Source organism: Myotis nattereri (genome assembly GCF_964212035.1).
Source record: "Myotis nattereri genome assembly, chromosome: 1".
In the NCBI taxonomy this organism is placed as follows: Eukaryota; Metazoa; Chordata; class Mammalia; order Chiroptera; family Vespertilionidae; genus Myotis; species Myotis nattereri.
This window is the reverse complement of record NC_138075.1, coordinates 201,231,197-201,248,208: the sequence shown is the minus strand read 5'-3', so window position 1 is coordinate 201,248,208 and position 17,012 is coordinate 201,231,197. Positions and strand designations below refer to the sequence as shown.

The window sequence follows — 17,012 nt, the reverse complement described above, 5'->3', positions numbered from 1 at the left end:
GCCTAATCTCTCATCTGGTTACATTATTTCCCAAGATCAGGTGGAATGAGCTGGGCCAAACATCGATCCACTTTACAGCTGCTTCCAGCATGTACCATGCTCATATGATTGCTGTCTACTGCCTTGCCTTCCCACCTACCCAACTTCGACTGCCCTCAGTGTATGTACCACTTCTGTCCACGGGCCTCAGAAGCACCCTCTCCCCAATTCTGCAGGTACCCACCTTGAGAATGCCAGAAACCACGACAAAGGTGCTGTTCCCAGATGCTCCCCCAGCTGCCATGCGGCAATCCTGCCTGCAGAGTGGAGGTTGTTCCCCCTCCCAACCCCCTGCTTCCCTTGATCACCTGGGCCTGAAGGGGCCTTCATCTTCCATGAGTCACTGCTTATAAAAAACATGCCTATCTCCACAAAAGCCAGCACATGTGAGGCACCCCTTGAGGGGTTCCCTGGAAGACTTTTAAGGTGGTAAAACTAGAGGTCCTGTAGGGACAGGTGGGCAGGAACAGGCATTATATGTGCTGTTAATGAGAGTAGAGCTCTATATTGTTTGGACTTTATACAATGAGCCTGTATTAATTTTATAACAGAAGGATAAATATTAAAATATTTTTCTCAAATGAACATTATTTTAAAGCAAAGAAGAATTTTTTTTTAATATATTTTATTGATTTTTTTTACAGAGAGGGAGAGAGATAGTTAGAAACATCGATCAACTGCCGCCTGCACACCTCCTACTGGGGATGTGCCTGCAACCAAGGTACATGCCTTTGACCAGAATCGAACCCGGGACCTTTCAGTCCGCAGGCCAACGCTCTATCCACTGAGCCAAACTTGTTAGGGCAGAAGAATTGTTTTTTAAAAATATATTTTTATTATTGATTTCAGAGAAGAAGGGAGAGGAAGAGAGAGATAGAAACATCAATGATGAGAGAGAATAATTGGTCAGCTGCCTCCTGCACACCCCCTACTGGGGATCAAGCCTGCAACCCAGACATGTGCCCTGACAGGGAATCAAACAATGACTTCCTGGTTCATACAGAGCTCAATCACTGAGCCCTGCCAGCTGGGCAGGACATTATTTAACTTATAGAAATGTTCATGATACAGTGTTAAGCCCCAAAAAAGCAGATTGCTAAGCAATATTTATAGTATATCTCATCTTATTAAAAATTATGTATATGTACATAGAAAAGATAAGCACCTTAATGTCACATATGCTAAGGTTTTAGTGGTGGCATAAGTATTTTCACTTTCTTCTTTGTGCTCTGTATTTTTCTCCTATTTTATTTTTTAATTAGGAAAAACGGTAGCACTTTTACATAGGATTTTGTTTAGTGGCAAAAATAAAGTGTTAGCACTTTTGCTTTCAAGGGGTGTTTTGCAGTTCTTCCCCAATCTCAGCAGTCAGTTACAGAGCTTAGATTGTTTCTTAATGTTTAGCAAGGCCCCCAGAGCTGTGTAACCAGCCACAACAGGCTCTCCTAGCTCTGCGACAGGTCGCCAGTGCCTGAAAACAGACATCTCTTGTTTGGCTAAGACGTGGGTTCTAACCTCTGCTCTTCACCAAACTGCCAGTGAAACCTCCGCAGAGATGTTTCTGAGCTTCAGTTTCCTCTTTGTAAAGTGGAGATGGTAATTCCTTCCCTGCCTATTTTAACTATTCTCTATTTGGACCTAATGCAAGATATATATGAAGCAATACTGAAGGCTGTGAAGAGTTATACAAAAGCAAGTTGATGATATTATTCTATAATCTCCAAGCTCAGAGAGAGGTGACTATCCACTACCTTATGGAGACAAACAGAGCTAAAATGATTAAAATAATCTTTCCTTAATCCCTCCCCCCTTGAACTATAACTTTGAGAAGTCAAATTTGTCAAGGCAGCTAGTTAACAATTACCTTCATAGGATCATACCCAAGCTGTAATTCCCACAAAAAAGAAAACAAAGCTGACGCAACACTATTGCTATGTATGCTCATGGCAAACACAGGGACCTGTCAGGCTTGTTATGTACATTATTATCAACTTATGAAGAAAACAAAATACTTTCTCAGGAAAACAATAATTCACCAAGGAGGTCATTATTGTCATAATCATTACCATTACCTTCACAATCCACAGAAAGTTTACTAAGCAGCCATCATAAAATAAAATCTCAGTTAATCAAAATTCAATTAATGAAACCATCAAATATCCAAATACATTATCTAGTACTATTTTTGCAGCCAAAACAATTTACAAAACAAACACATTGAAATAAAAGGGTAGTTTAAATGTCAGAAAATGTAAGGATCATGAGAGCAAACTATCTGTTTTGTTCACTACTATTCCCAGTGACCAGAACTAGAAATATTTTTCACGTCAATTTAAAGAATTCATTATAACTATAAAGTCCATATATTATGGTCATAGAACATTGCAAGACCCTACATCATGAAAGAAAGACTTTTTAAAACATCAAGATGCCATACTAATCAAGAGTAAGAGACTTTTCACGATGGTAGAAGGCCTAAATGTGTTATCGTTCCCACTTTCTCCATTGAACAAAAAAGTATTCAGAATTCCAAAATTTGATCAAAAATTTATCAAATTCTGATTAACTGAAGATTTATTTGCCTTTTTTGTTAGGGTACCTCATTCTTTCTGTTTCATAATGGAATTTCTCAGAAATGTGTGTTGATGAGAGGTGTTTTTGGAAAGTCAAAATTATCTCTTCAAAACATATAACTTATTTCTTTTTCTTGTCTTACATTGATAGAAGTTATAGAACAATGTTAAATAATAGATAGCATCACTCCTTGCCTTGTTTCAGTTGCTAGAATTTCTCTTATTTTTGTCCATTGGTTTCAGATAAAAATTCTTTATTGTATTCAGGAAGTTTTATTACTAATTTCTTATTTTGTCAAGAGTAGATGTTGAATTTTATCAGTTACCTTTTCATCAATGAAAGCTGTATGAGTTGTTAAAGTTAAGTTGATTTATACTTTGGAACATTTGCAAACTATTAAGTGTAATTATAAGCATTTGTCCCACACTATCAAGTACCTATATTAGCAAAATCTTGGCACAGTGGTTGTTTGCTGATCGAAAGCTACATTATATACCTCCTTTAAGGGGGTATAGAAAAGTAACAGCTGTGGAAATTTGGTTTGGTGCCATAGCCAAAACTTAAAATAAGGCAGCTCAAGTCCCACATACTTTTACCCAGGTTGAAAGCTCTGGCATATGTGGACTTACTCCTTTGACCTATTCATGGGAACACAGGCAAAAATAAAGGAAAGTTTCTGGCTAAGACAATGCCTGGTATGTAGTAGGCAGTTAATAAATATTTGATCAATAAATTAACAAGTAAAAAGTACTTTAAGAGAATTCTTTATATATATAAACATTATTATTATATGTAAGCATCCTATCTAATAAAGAGGGAATATGCTAATTGACCCTCACAATGTTGCAAGGATGGCAGTGCCCACAGCCAATAAGGAAGGAATATGCTAATTGACTGCCCTGCCCTCAAAGATGGCAGCACCCACAGCCAATAGGAGGGAATATGCTAATTAACTGCCAAGCCCTCAAAGATGGCAGCGCCCACTGACACAAGATGGCAGCACCCAGTCTCCTCAGCCCCGCCAGGGTGGCAGACCATGGCAAGGCTGGGCCTGCACCCAAGGACACCCAAAGCTCAGGTAACCAGGGTCGTCCGAGGCTTGCGCTGCCAGCAGTCGCAGTAGCAGAGGTGTGATGGGGCATCGCCATCCCCTGATTGCCGGGTCGCCTCCCACCCCTAAGGGCTCCGGGACTGTGAGCGGGGCCAGGCCGGGCTGAGGGACGCTCCCCCCCCTCCAGTGCATGAATTTTCATGCACCAGGCGTCTAATATATATATATATTATTGATTTCAGAGAAGAAGGGAGAGGCAAAGAGAGATAGAAACATCAATGATAAGAGAGAATCATTGATCAGTTGACTCCTGCACACCCCACACTGGAGAATGAGCCTGCAACTGGAATCAAACTGTGACTTCCTTGTTCATAGGTCAATGCTCAACCCCTGAGCTATGCCTACTGGGCAACAAGTAAAATGTAGTTAAGGTACACTGCCTGTTTTTGGAGGTAGTTCTTGGGCTTTTTCAATCTTGCCCGTAATTTTTATTCAATTTAATTTTTTCTTTCTTAATTTAAATTTAGACATTTTGAGTGTAGAAAATAATCTATCTTATCCAGACTTTTTAGTTTTTAGCGCATATCAACTTCACAGGTTAAAAAGTACCTCGATGAAAAAGAGAAAGATCTGCAATAGCTTACATTATTTAATGAATTAAATAATTTGCTATTATCTTCCACTAAAGAGCTATTTGACATTGTTTTTCTCTTCCCTATACTTTTCTTTTTCCATTTCTAAGGGTAGGGTCCTTAACTTAAACTTTACTTGTTAATCTCTAACTTTATTTGACTGTGTGGCCAGAGAATGTAGCTTGTATACATTTTATTTTTGCCTTGCTGAGATTATTTTTGTGATCAATATTTATAAATATTCCAAAAGTAGAGGAAAGAGGTTGTATTCTCTATGGATATAAAGTGCACTCAATAACTATTAGGTTTTTCTTTATACCCTGATGCTTCACACCCATCTTCTTTTGTCTGCCTGCTTGATCTAACAATGACATGAGCAAGTGATATTTATGAAAAGAATAAGTGCAGCAGAACAAATGAGTTAAGGAATATATAAGCAAAACTGGTCAAAATGTAAAAAGTCATTTTAAGATGTGTCTTTATTGACAGGAACATTTTAAAAGTTTGGTTTAATAATGTCTAACTTTCTAATGTAGAATGAAATCACAAACATTTAAAATCCTGTAATCTTTGCACAAACAAAGTGATGAGTAATTTTTAAATTTATAATAACAAAACATGATAGTAACTGATAATTGTTTTTAAAATCTAATTGAAATAGAAATACTTATCATGAAGAATTAAAAGAAGGCAAGGTGATTTAAATTCTGGCTCCATTACATAATAGTAAGACGTTGCCTTGAAGGAACCACTTAATCTCTTTGGACCACTTGTTCACCCCGCAAAGAGGGTGTACCGGTTATAACAATGTTTATAAAGCACTTAATTCTTAAGAGGTTCTCAATGAGTTGAGGCTCATATTTTAATTTTTTATTAAGAATTATATGAATTTGATGGTGTTCTATCCTCAAATACGTTAAAGAAGAAGCAAACCACTATATAATACTTCCTAAGGGAAAGACCCTCCTGCCAAAGTGATTGTTTTTGACTTCTAAAAATGAGTTTGAAATTTATGAAAAACAGGTAGCACTTACCATGTTATGATATTCAGATTAGCAGAATCATATTGCTAGGCCTTTATTTATTAGCATGCTAAACTAAAATTGTATTTTAACAGAATACTCATTCATCTGTCAAAAATACAGGGGAGTTAATAAAAATACAACCATCAGCTGTAACTAGAAAGCATGTCGCATGGAGAACAAAGCAGATGCTGATGCTTTAATAAGGCAAAACCGAGGTGTGAGCACATGTGAAAATACAACCGTGATTACCATTGCGTTCTTACCTCTAGTTGCTTGCGCAATGTTTCTGTGTCTTCTAGAAATGGAAGTCAGTGGTGTATCCAAAATAAACAGGGCGATCGTGTCAACCTTGACATTGTCAAAATCCAGGTTTTAACTTTCAAAAATAATAAAAGTGCTGATCTTTTTCCTTTCTTTAAACATGTGCGAAGGCCTGGTTTGCATAATCATTTTCAGGGAAAGGAACAAGCCCGTGGCATGGACAAGGAGGATTTTCCTGAGTCAGTATTGGATTTGCGGATTTATATAAGGATGACAACAGCAGCAACCAAATCACCGTTATCCTTCGCCAGAGTCCCAGCTTGTTAATATGTATGAGAGTGAGGGCTAAAAGGGGTGTCTCAGAACGCACCTCTGAACAAATTTTAAAGTAAAATTAACCAAAGGTAATATTGCCTGATGAACTTTATTATTTATACTATCAATTTCCCCGGCTTTACAATCTTGAAAGAATTGGCTCTTTGTCCGAGGAGCTGCTTCCTGGGGCCCATGCGTGACGTGCTAACCTGCCCCCAAAGGAGGGGATGGTGGCGGTCTGTGCACGGCTGCCCGAGGCAGGCCCCGGATTCCTGCAGCGCCTGGAGGGAGTTTAAGATGTCCACCCGCGTTGTCCTTGAGTAAAAATCCCTTCCAAGAATGGCTTTCTCTGATCCAGGTCTCCCTAAATTGGGAATGTTGAGTTCTGGGACTATAGTCGCTGACGCTGGTTCTGAAGTGAAAAGTTCTGACTCATTTGGGGGGGGGGGGGGGCGGGGAGGGGTTGTCTAGGTTTTTACAAAGTATAGCTAGAAATTTAAATACAGTGCTATCCTACTAAAAACTATTAAACTGTAAGTAGGGTGCACTTATTTATTCATTGACCTGTTTATTGTGTGGAAGAACTGCATGTTTGAAACATATCTGACCGAGCAATACAAAGAACGAGTCTGAGCTTGCCTAAAAGAATAATTCATGCTTCAGATGTGCAAAGAACATCAATAGGCCAGCTAGTTTCTAAATGTTATTCTAATGACCTAAAAGGAAACTTCCCTAAGAATTTTTAATGCAACATTTGACCTTTTACATGCTCACAATACTTTTCCCTAAGGCTCAAAATCAGAATGGCATGAAATAAATAGTGTCTCCATCTAGCAATCTGCCTTCATTTTAATGTCAGCTCCAGAAATACATCATTCTTTCTCCAGTACTTGCAATAGTTGTTCTGCTGAATAGTTAGCCGTTGAACAACCCACTAGCATTTATGGCCTCAGATAAGTGGCTACAGCTCCCAGTGGGATCAGGAAGCCATCAAAAGAGGAGAAACCCCAAGATGCCTAGCAAAGAAAATTAGCAGAGTACTGAGTTCTTTTGGAAAATTGGCTTGTGGGTTACAGAATTTTAAAATAACATACTTCTAATTATAAAATAAAACATGCGTCATAAAATGTGGAAAATACGGAAGAGATGAAAACAAAACTGAAACATATTCTGGGACAATTGATATTAATATATAATATATATTTTTAAATGTATAATAATACATAAATATATATTTTAATAAGATTCTGATTTTAATATTATATTAACACTTTTACATTATTCAATGTCTATCTAAAGCATCCTCTTAAAGAGTACATAATATTCTGCCATATTCCATTATTTATAATTTATTTATTGGTTTCCCTATCACTGACTTATTTCTTCTGCTCTAAAATATTTCAAAATGATTTTCTTATTCTTAATGAAATGTTTATTTTTTATGGTTTGCTTGTTCTTTGGTATGTTCTTAAATTATTTAATGAATTAAATAAAATCATCAGATCAATGATTCTAAAAAACCACTCTTCCCCTTGCCAACTTAACTCCTGACATCATGAAACTTCATAGAACCTGTCATTATGAAACAGTTCCTCCCTCTCCCCACCCCACCTCACTACACACACACACAATTCTTCACCTTTTTGGAATGACTCATTCCTTTGATCTCAAATGCACCTTCTTTTACTGGCTCTTGTTCTTTCTTCATTCACCTTTGCCACACCAAAACTATAACTAAGGATGAACTAAGTATTATAATTCTTGGGATAATGCTTATTACTTGTATAGTCTTGAAAGAATGACTTAATCTTTCTGAGCCTCAGTTTCCCTATCTGTAAAATGGAACTATAACCAACCTTGTTAGGTTTTTGAGAGGACAAATGGCGTAAGATTATAACATATCACACACCGGTGGTATATAAAAGAACACAATACATGTACTCTCTTTTCCTCTCTTCCTTCCCTTTCCTCTACGCTCCTGGACAGCATCTAAGCTGGAGCTTTGCCTCACATTGCTAGGCTTCACCAGTATGTTGCAGTGAGACTTTTGATAGGCAGGAACGTGTGGCTATTAAATAACTTATGTAAAGTTATAGGGCCCTTATTTATACCTCATTTCTAAATAATTTATTATATAATTCTAGCAGTATGATCAAATGATATAGTAATTTATTGGAAATAAATTTTATTTTTAATATATTTTTATTGATTTTAGAGAGGAAGGGAGGAGAATAGAGAGATAGAAACATTATTGATGAGAGAGAATCATTGATTGGCTGCCTCTTGCACGCCCCCTACTGGGGATGAGCCCACAACCCAGGCATGTGCCCTTGGCCAGAATTGAACCTGGGACCCTTCAGTCAGAGCAGGCTGATGCTCTATCCACTAAACCAAACCGGCTAGGGCTGGAAATGAATTTTAATGGAAATCTGTTTTATGCATGCAAAGTGCTTAACAATGAGAAATAATAATTCTTCATAAAGGCATGGAATTTGTTCAAGTGTTTGACCTTTCAACATGTAGTTCCTGAGCACCACATGTGCTGGGTACTGTACTCAGGTCTGGGAGCACCTGCAAGCCCTTTCCTTGAAACTATACAGAGGAGGACGGGTTAAAGAAGAGATGCTTCAATACAGTGTTACCAAAAGCTAAGGGACACAAGAGATCCTACGGTATGGGATGAAAGGAACTGGACTAGAAGATGTTTAGGGGAAAAGTGTCTCTGCTGAAATGGAAGGTAAGTAGTGATGTTGTTTCATTTACAAACAGACATATTAGAATATTTTTCCAATTTACCCAAGTTTAAAAGGGCCAGAGTGTGTTTTATTTTGTTTAGTTTGTTTTGTTTTCCCCACCAAAGTGCAAATAGCATTATTCACTCAATCTGAATGGATTTCCTTTCCTGGGACCTGCAGTAACCTTCACCGATGGAAAGATCAGAGCCACACTGGATTATCTGTTTAGCAGGCTACTTTTAGTCTGGTTGCCAGTCTTGCTTTGTCAGCTCCCTCTAAATCTTCATAATCCCATTTAAACTGCCTCTAATTATAGATGCTCATTTGCATGACATTGACTCTATTTATGTGATTTGAGAGATTTTGGCTCTGGGCCCTAAATTATTAAGTATTTGATGGTCTGCCTTCTAATATATCAAGACATTCAGCCAGAGTGGTCAATGAGGTCCCCTCAGAATTCATAACCATAATAATTAAATGTCATGTGATTGTTTAATGCCTGTATCCCCTGTAAGAATTGTAAACTCCATGAAGGCAGAGACTGCGTCTGTGTTGTTCATTACTGTACCTGTAGTGTGAAGTTCAATGCCATGCAGAGTTATTGATTCAACAAATATTTATTAAGTGCCAGGCTCTCTTCTACGCACTGGGGAATCAACGGTAAACAATATTAGGTTCCAGGTGGAGTGTACTTTCTAAGGGGGTGGGAAATACAAACAAAGCAGCAAATAGAAGTCAGGTAGTGATTAGTAACATGATAAAGAAAGCAACACAAGGGAATAGAAAATGGTGTGGAAACAGGCAGGACTGTTTTAGATCAGATATTTAAGAAATGCTTCATCTAGCAGAAACCAGAATATAGTGATAGAGTTAGCCATGCCCACTTCGGGGGGCAAGGGGGCAGAGGGGAGATCTGACTGGCAAGAACACATATGCAAAGCTTGAAGACAGGACTGTGCTTGGAGCAGTAAAGGAACAGCAAGCAGCTAAGTGGGTAAGTGAGAGGAAGCAGGGGGAGAAGGAGGAGGAGGAATTAAGGTCTTAGAGGACAGACCATGTAGAGAACAGTTAGGAGGCTACATGATAGATTCCTTCCCTGCTCTGGATGCAGACCAGGACAGCAGAAGTGGAGCTGTGAGAAGGGGATATATTTTTAAGACAGAAGCAATAAGAATTGCCAATTGATTGGATGTAGAGTGTGAATGAAAGAGTGGAGTTAAGGATGACTTTAGATTTTTTGGTCTAAGCAGCTAAAGAAGAGGTCACCATCTCCTGAGATAGGAAGGACACCAAAAAGAACAGACTGGGGACAGAGGGACATTAGGATTCCTGTTTGGAAAATAAGCAGCTGCATGTCAGTGCCTCATTGAATGAATAAATAAAAATGTACGTATTTTCTTGCACTTACTTAATTAATGAGGATTCAACCAAGATGAAATGTCGGCTGCATAGTTCAGAGAGTAGCAATATTCATAAAGAGAAACAGTAGAACTGCCTTCTACTGTCTTTGGAGTGCAAAGGTTCTTATAGGAATTCCGTTGGCAGAGTTTGAGGGTCCAGGACCCCATGATATTATAGCATAATTTGGTATATAGATGAAAATGTGTTATTTTCCAAGATGGTCCATGATTTTCACCAATCTGCCTTCCCCAAATAGCTAATATATTAACATATTAATTGGATTAATATATTATAAATTCATTAAGTATCTATTAACTCTTATTTGTTTAGAGAACTCAATTAGAGTATGAAATATGTAAAATGTGCAAAAGTAAGAAAATGATATTGTTCTTATTCAGTTAAAAAGAAAAAAGGATAGTATTACGTGCTAGTCACTGGGCTAGGGAGCATCCATAAGATCACTCACTAAGAGAGGTGGTTTAGCTTAATAGTTAGGAATATTAGCTTTGGATGGTAGATACATGGGTTCAAATCCCAGTTCTTCCACTTGCTAGCTGTGTTACCTAGAGCAACTTATATAACTTCTTCACTTCTTAGTTAAATGATATATCTAGTATGGTAAACTGTCTTCCACAAATAAGGTGCTTCATACATTGACAGATTTTTGCTAATGAGCAAACTACCTTTGATTATAATTTAGCTTCTCAGGTAAATCTGTTGATGTGGAAAACCTCCTATTGTCTTCAGTAGCAGAGAGGTATGGACAGAGAACCAGGAAGGCTGGTGACCCTTGAAGCCCTAGCAAGGTCAGAGCTGTGCACCCACTGTTAGTCCAGATAATGGTAGCTGAAGCAACTTCCCCACCAGATAGTCATGTAAATCCTTATTGATAAGATAGTCTGGGTGTTACTGGAACTTGCCTGCCTAAGGGCTATGGGTGGATCCCAAACCAATGAAAGGTTGGTGCGGCCTGAGCACCAGTGGAAGTCCTTCCCCTTGAGTTGGACTTACCCGCCTAACCCCCCAATATAATATTTCCAAATTATCTCTTGTCTCTTCTCTTTCATTTGTGTGCGGCTCCTCTTCCAGATCCTGAACCCTGAACCACGTGGGACCTGGAAGGAAACATTTACAACATGTTTACAGGGAGAAAGCTCACTCATATAGAGCATGGCGATCTAATCTATAAAACCAGACCCAATGAATGAATAAACGAAGTAGAATTTTAGAGCCTATGGAGTCATAATCCCACCCCTCAGAGTTGTGCACATACCAAGTTACCATCATTCTATGGCAACTGAAATTAGAAGGCCCTTCACAAAGTATTATACAATTTAAAATAAATTATTATTATGTCTGAATATAACTGATAGAATTTTGATTCACCCTCTTATACATCTAGGAGAAGCTGAGTAATAACATTTTAGCACTTGATGTTAATAGCTGCTTGGAATATTGGAAATTTAATAGACTGGAGTTAGACTAAAGTAGACTTACATTCTAGCTCTGCCAATTACCAACAGCATTATGGTCTTAGGCAAATTATTTAACATCCTTGAGTCTCTCTTTTTTCATCAGTATACTGGAGGATTCCTTTTATCAGGTTATGGTACTTAGAGATACAGTGGGGCCTTGACTTACGAGTTTAATTCGTTCCGAGACCAAGCTCGTTAAGGAGCTCATTAAGGAGCTCGTTAACTCAAATTACTCAGTCAACTCAAAGCAAAAAATCGGCAGAGAGACAGCTGGTATCTCAAAAAAGTCGTTAGTCGGGACACTCGTAAGTCAAGGCCCCACTGTAATCTTCACAAAACTCTTCCCACAGTGTATGGCACAAACCAGGTCCTCAAATATGGTAACTATTAACATTATTGTTTTTTTCACTGAGAGACAGTTACTGGAGATCACTATTAATTAATTAATTAATTAATAATTCTCTATTAGAGTATCAAATTTCTAGTTAAGTAGTAGCACGATTAAATACAGAGGAGCTTAGAAGAAGTCAGAGTAGAAAAGGAATCTGTCATTTAGCAGCACAGGGTTGTATCTGAGAATTGTAAGTCTTTTAGGTAAGTATATAGCATATCAATGCCAGGGAACTAAATGTTAAATAATTGCCAGAATTAACACAGAGTTTGGAGAGTCAAGTTCCTGTCAGAGTGGAGTGATCTCATTGAAAACCCCAGCATTAACAAGGTTCACAGAAAAGCCACACTTTTAACTCATACATCTTAACAAAAGGAAGATAAACAATCCAATCAAAAAATGGGCAAAGGACCTAAATAGACACTTTTCAAAAGAGGACATTCAGAAAGCCAAGAGACATATGAAAACATGCTCAAAGTCACTAATCACCCGAGAGATGCAAATCAAAACAACAATGAGGTACCATCTCACACCTGTCAGAATGGCTATCATCCACAAATCAACAAACGACAAGTGCTGGAGAGGATGCGGAGAAAAGGGAACACTTGTGCACTGCTGGTGGGAATGCAGACTGGTGCAGCCACTATGGAAGACAGTATGGAGTTTCCTCAAAAAGTTAAAAATGGAACTCCCATTTGACCCAGTGATCCCACTCCTAGGTATATATATCCAAGAAACCAGAAACACCAGTCAGAAAGGATATACACACCCCTATGTTCCTAGCAGCACAATTTACCATTGCTAAGATTTGGAAACAGCCTAAGTGTCCATCAACAGATGAATGGATTAGAAAACTGTGGTACATCTACACAATGGAATACTATGCTGCTGTAAAAAAGAAGGAATTCTTACCATTTGCAACAGCATGGATGGAACTGGCGAGCATTATGCTAAGTGAAATAAGCCAGTCAATGAAAGAAAATACCACATGAACTCAATCATATATGGATAATAAAGACCATTATAAACTGATGAACAAAAATAGATACAGAGGCAGAGCAGCATCGAACAGACTGTCAAACTACAGCAGGAAGGCTGGGGAGGGTTGTGGGGGGGGAGGAGAGATCAACCAAAGGACTTGTATGCATGCATATAAGCATAACCAATGGACACAAGACACTGGGGAGTAGGGGAGGCCAGGGGAAGGTCAAGGGGGGGAAAAGAGACATATGTACTACTCTTTGTAATACTTTAAGCAATAAAAAACAACAACAACAAATAAAAGATTGTAAAGGATCCAGCTAATCTCCAAGTAACTCACCCCCTTTTCTCTCTTTTAGGGAGGTAACAAAAATCCAAAACCATCACAATGTAATCTCATAATGTCTGGCATTCAGTCAGAAATCTATGTATATAAAAGGCTAATATGCAAAGTGTCCCCTTGGGAGTTCAACCGGGAGACCAGGAGTTCAATTGCTCACTATGATTTGCGCTGATCACCAGTGGGCAGCATGGAACATGGCTGGTGACCAGCGGCAGCGACCGGGCACTGAGGGAGTAAGGGAAGGAGGAGATGGGGAGGCGGGGAGGTGGGGAGGCAGGGAACCTGATCGACACTGATTGCCGGCCAGGCCTAGGGACCCTACCTGTGCACAAATTTCGTGCACCGGGCCTCTAGTTCCTAGATAATTACTAAAGAAGCAAGAAAATGTAATCTACAATCAGGATAACTAGCAGTAGTTTCAGACCTACAGATAATGGAATTAGCAAGAAGTCCTTAAAATATTTATTCTAAATATACTCAAGAATTAAAAAAACAAACAAACATGAACATAATAAATAAACAAATGTGAAAGGCATGAAAAAGTAACAAATGGAACTTCTAGAAATTAAAAGGAAGCTGTCAAAATGAAAAATCTACCAGATATTAACCTAGCTGGTTTGGCTCAGTGAATAGGGTGTTGGCCCATGGACTGAAGGGTCCTAGGTTCAATTCTGGTCAAGGGCACATACCTCAGTTGCAGGCTCAATCCTGATATGTGCAGGAGGCAACCAATCCATATGTCTCTCTCACATTGATGTTTCTCTCTCTGTGTCTCTCCTCGTCTCTTCCACTCTCTCTAAAAATCAGCCGAAACCGGTTTGGCTCAGTGGATAGAGCATCGGCCTGCGGACTGAAGGGTCCCAGGTTCGATTCCGGTCAAGGGCATGTACCTGGGTTGCGGGCATATCCCCAGTGGGAGATGTGCAGGAGGCAGCTGATCGATGTTTCTCTCTCATCGATGTTTCTAACTCTCTATCTCTCTCCCTTCCTCTCTGTAAAAAATCAATAAAATATATTTTAAAAAAAATCAATAGGAAAATATCCTCAGGTGAGGATTAACAACAACAACAAAATTTACCAGATATTTATTCAGTGGAATTGATAATACAGAAGATAAGATCAGTAAACTTGGAAGACAGCCATCAAAGGTATCCAAACTGAAGCAAGAGATAAAACATCTGAGCCTCAGTGACTCATAGACTATAGACTTGTGAGACTATATTAAGCAGTTAAATATATGAGTATTTGATGTCTTAGAAGGGAGGGGGTAGAAAAAGTATTTGAAGAAATAATGGCCAACAATTTTCTAAATTAATGTAAAGGATAAATCCACATATTCAAGAATCTCAAATGAACCCACACAGGCTAAACACAAAGAAAATCACACCAAGGCAAATAAAAGCTCAATTAATAAAAATAAGTGATAAAAATAATTTTTAACAGCCAGAGGGGGGAAATAGACAGATTACATACCATGGTGGTGGGTGGGGGAGGGTGGAGAAACACAAATGAATAGTCACAGCCTTTTAATAGAAACAATGTGAGCTAAAAAACAATGCAACAATATCAATATCCTTAAAGTTCAAAGAGAAAATACTGTCAACTTATACTTCTGTACCAAGGAAATATCACTTTCAAAAACAAAGACAAAAATTAAGACTTTTTCCCCTCCAGAAAAACAAAATGAAGAGCACCTATTGCTAGCAAATCCACACTATAAGCAATGTTAAAGGAACTTCTTCAGTACTTAATCCAACTATATCAAAACATGTACACACACTAAATGGACTAATAAAATCAGAGATTGACAGTTTGGTTAAAAAAAGTAAAGTGCAGCCCTGGTCAGCTGGCTCAATTAGTTGGAGCATCGTCCCATACAACAAAAGGTTGCAGGTTTGATTTCTGGTCAGGGCACAAACCTAGGTTGCAGGTTTGATCCCCAGTCAGGGTACATGAAGGAGCCAATCTATCAATATCTCTCTCTCTCTCTCTCTCTCTCTCTCTCTCTCTCTCTCTCAAAATCAATAAACATATCCTCAGGTAAAGATTAAAAAAATAAAATGCATTTATATTTTATTTATAAAGATAAGTTAAAAGTTAAGGGATAGAAAAAGGTATAACATGTAAACTCATGATAAAACATCTGGTTTAGCTATATAAATTTCAAAGTACAATCAAATAAAAAAGTGTTACTATAAATAAACAGGAATATTTATTAATGCTAAAAGTGTCAATAGACTCAGAAGACCTAACAGTCCTGTGTGTATGTTCACTTAATGACAAAGCTTCAAAAACCCATGAAGCAAAAACTAACAGCACTAAATTTATAGACAAACTCACAATTACAGATGATTTTAACACTTCTTTCTCAGTAGTTGACAGAACAAATTGAAAAATGAGCAATAAACTAGATTTTGAGCAACATTATAAAACATCATATCCCAAAACTGCAGAATACACATTCTTTTCCATTTCATTTGGCACATTCACCAGAATAGACCATACACCAAATCTCAATAAATGTCAAAGGACTATTATTATACAGAATATGTTCTATGTCCAAAACAGAATTAAATCAATAACAGAAGGATGTCTGAAAAAAAATTCTCAAGTATTTAGAAATCAACAACACATTCCTAAATAATCCATGCATCCAAAAAGAAATCACAGAGCCCTAACCGGTTTGGCTCAGTGGATAGAGCGTCGGCCTGCGGACTGAAGGGTCCCAGGTTCGATTCCGGTCAGGGGCATGTACCTTGGTTGCGGGCACATCCCTAGTAGGGTGTGTGCAAGAGGCAGCTGATCGATGTTTCTCTCTCATCGCTGTTTCTAACTCTTTATCCCTCTCTGTAAAAAAATCAATAAAATATATTTTTTTAAAAGAAATCACAGAGAAAATTTCAAAATATTTTTAACTAATCCTATATAATAAAATGCAAATCCTATATAATATTATGCAAATCAACCGAACAGTGGACCTACTGGCCACTATGATGTGCACTCACCACCAGGAGGCAGACGCTCAACACAGGAGCTGCCCCCTGGTGGTCAGTGAGCTTCCACAGCGGGAGTGCTGCTCAGCCACAAACCCTGCTGATGGCTGGAGAGCTCAGTGTCAGTGGCGGGAGCCTCTCCCACCTCCGCAGCAGTGCTAAGTATGTCGGACTGTGGCTTAGGCCCACTCCCCAGTTGGACATCCCCCAAGGGTTCCCAGACTGCTAAAGGGTTTAGGCTGGGCTGGGGGGGACCCACCCCTCCTTGGAGCATGAATGTCATGCACTGGGCCTCTAGTTAATAATAAAAACACATCTCAAATTTTGTGGGATATAGCTAGAGCAGTATTTTAAGGTAAATTTAGCTTTAAATTCTTGTATTAGAAGGAATAAAGGTTTAAAATAAATGATCTATGTTTCCACCATAGAAGCTAGAAGAAGAAAAGCAAATTAATCTCAATACAGAAGAAAGAAAATAATAGAAAATAGTAGAGAAGTCAATGAACTTTTTCAAATCAGTAAAGGAAATCAATAAAGGTAAGAGATGTGGTTTTTGGAAAAATAACTCCTAGCTAGACTGAGGAAAAAAATAAGGAATCATGAATTCCCAGTAGTAGACTTGGCATAATGCTAGACAGGACTGTAACTTCTGCAAATAGTCTCAAGCCCCCTCCCCAAAGCCATCCCTCCTGCCTAGTCACCCCCTCCCTGCCCCAGGAACCTTAGACCTCTCCACAATCTAGCAACTGAAGTGTTGAAGCCTTATATAATAAGGACCCTATCAGACCCCTGCACT

At 38.4% G+C, this 17,012-nt stretch overlaps 1 protein-coding gene across 1 annotated transcript in view; it reads right to left on the bottom strand.

The window, feature by feature from the left end:
- CNGA1 (cyclic nucleotide gated channel subunit alpha 1) overlaps nucleotides 1-17,012 on the bottom strand; it is a 32,587-nt gene that overhangs the window by 12,563 nt on the left and 3,012 nt on the right. The window contains exon 2 of the mRNA XM_081093616.1: nucleotides 11,045-11,148. The gene's annotated coding sequence lies outside the window, so the exon portion shown is untranslated. The remainder of the gene's footprint in view (nucleotides 1-11,044; nucleotides 11,149-17,012) is intronic.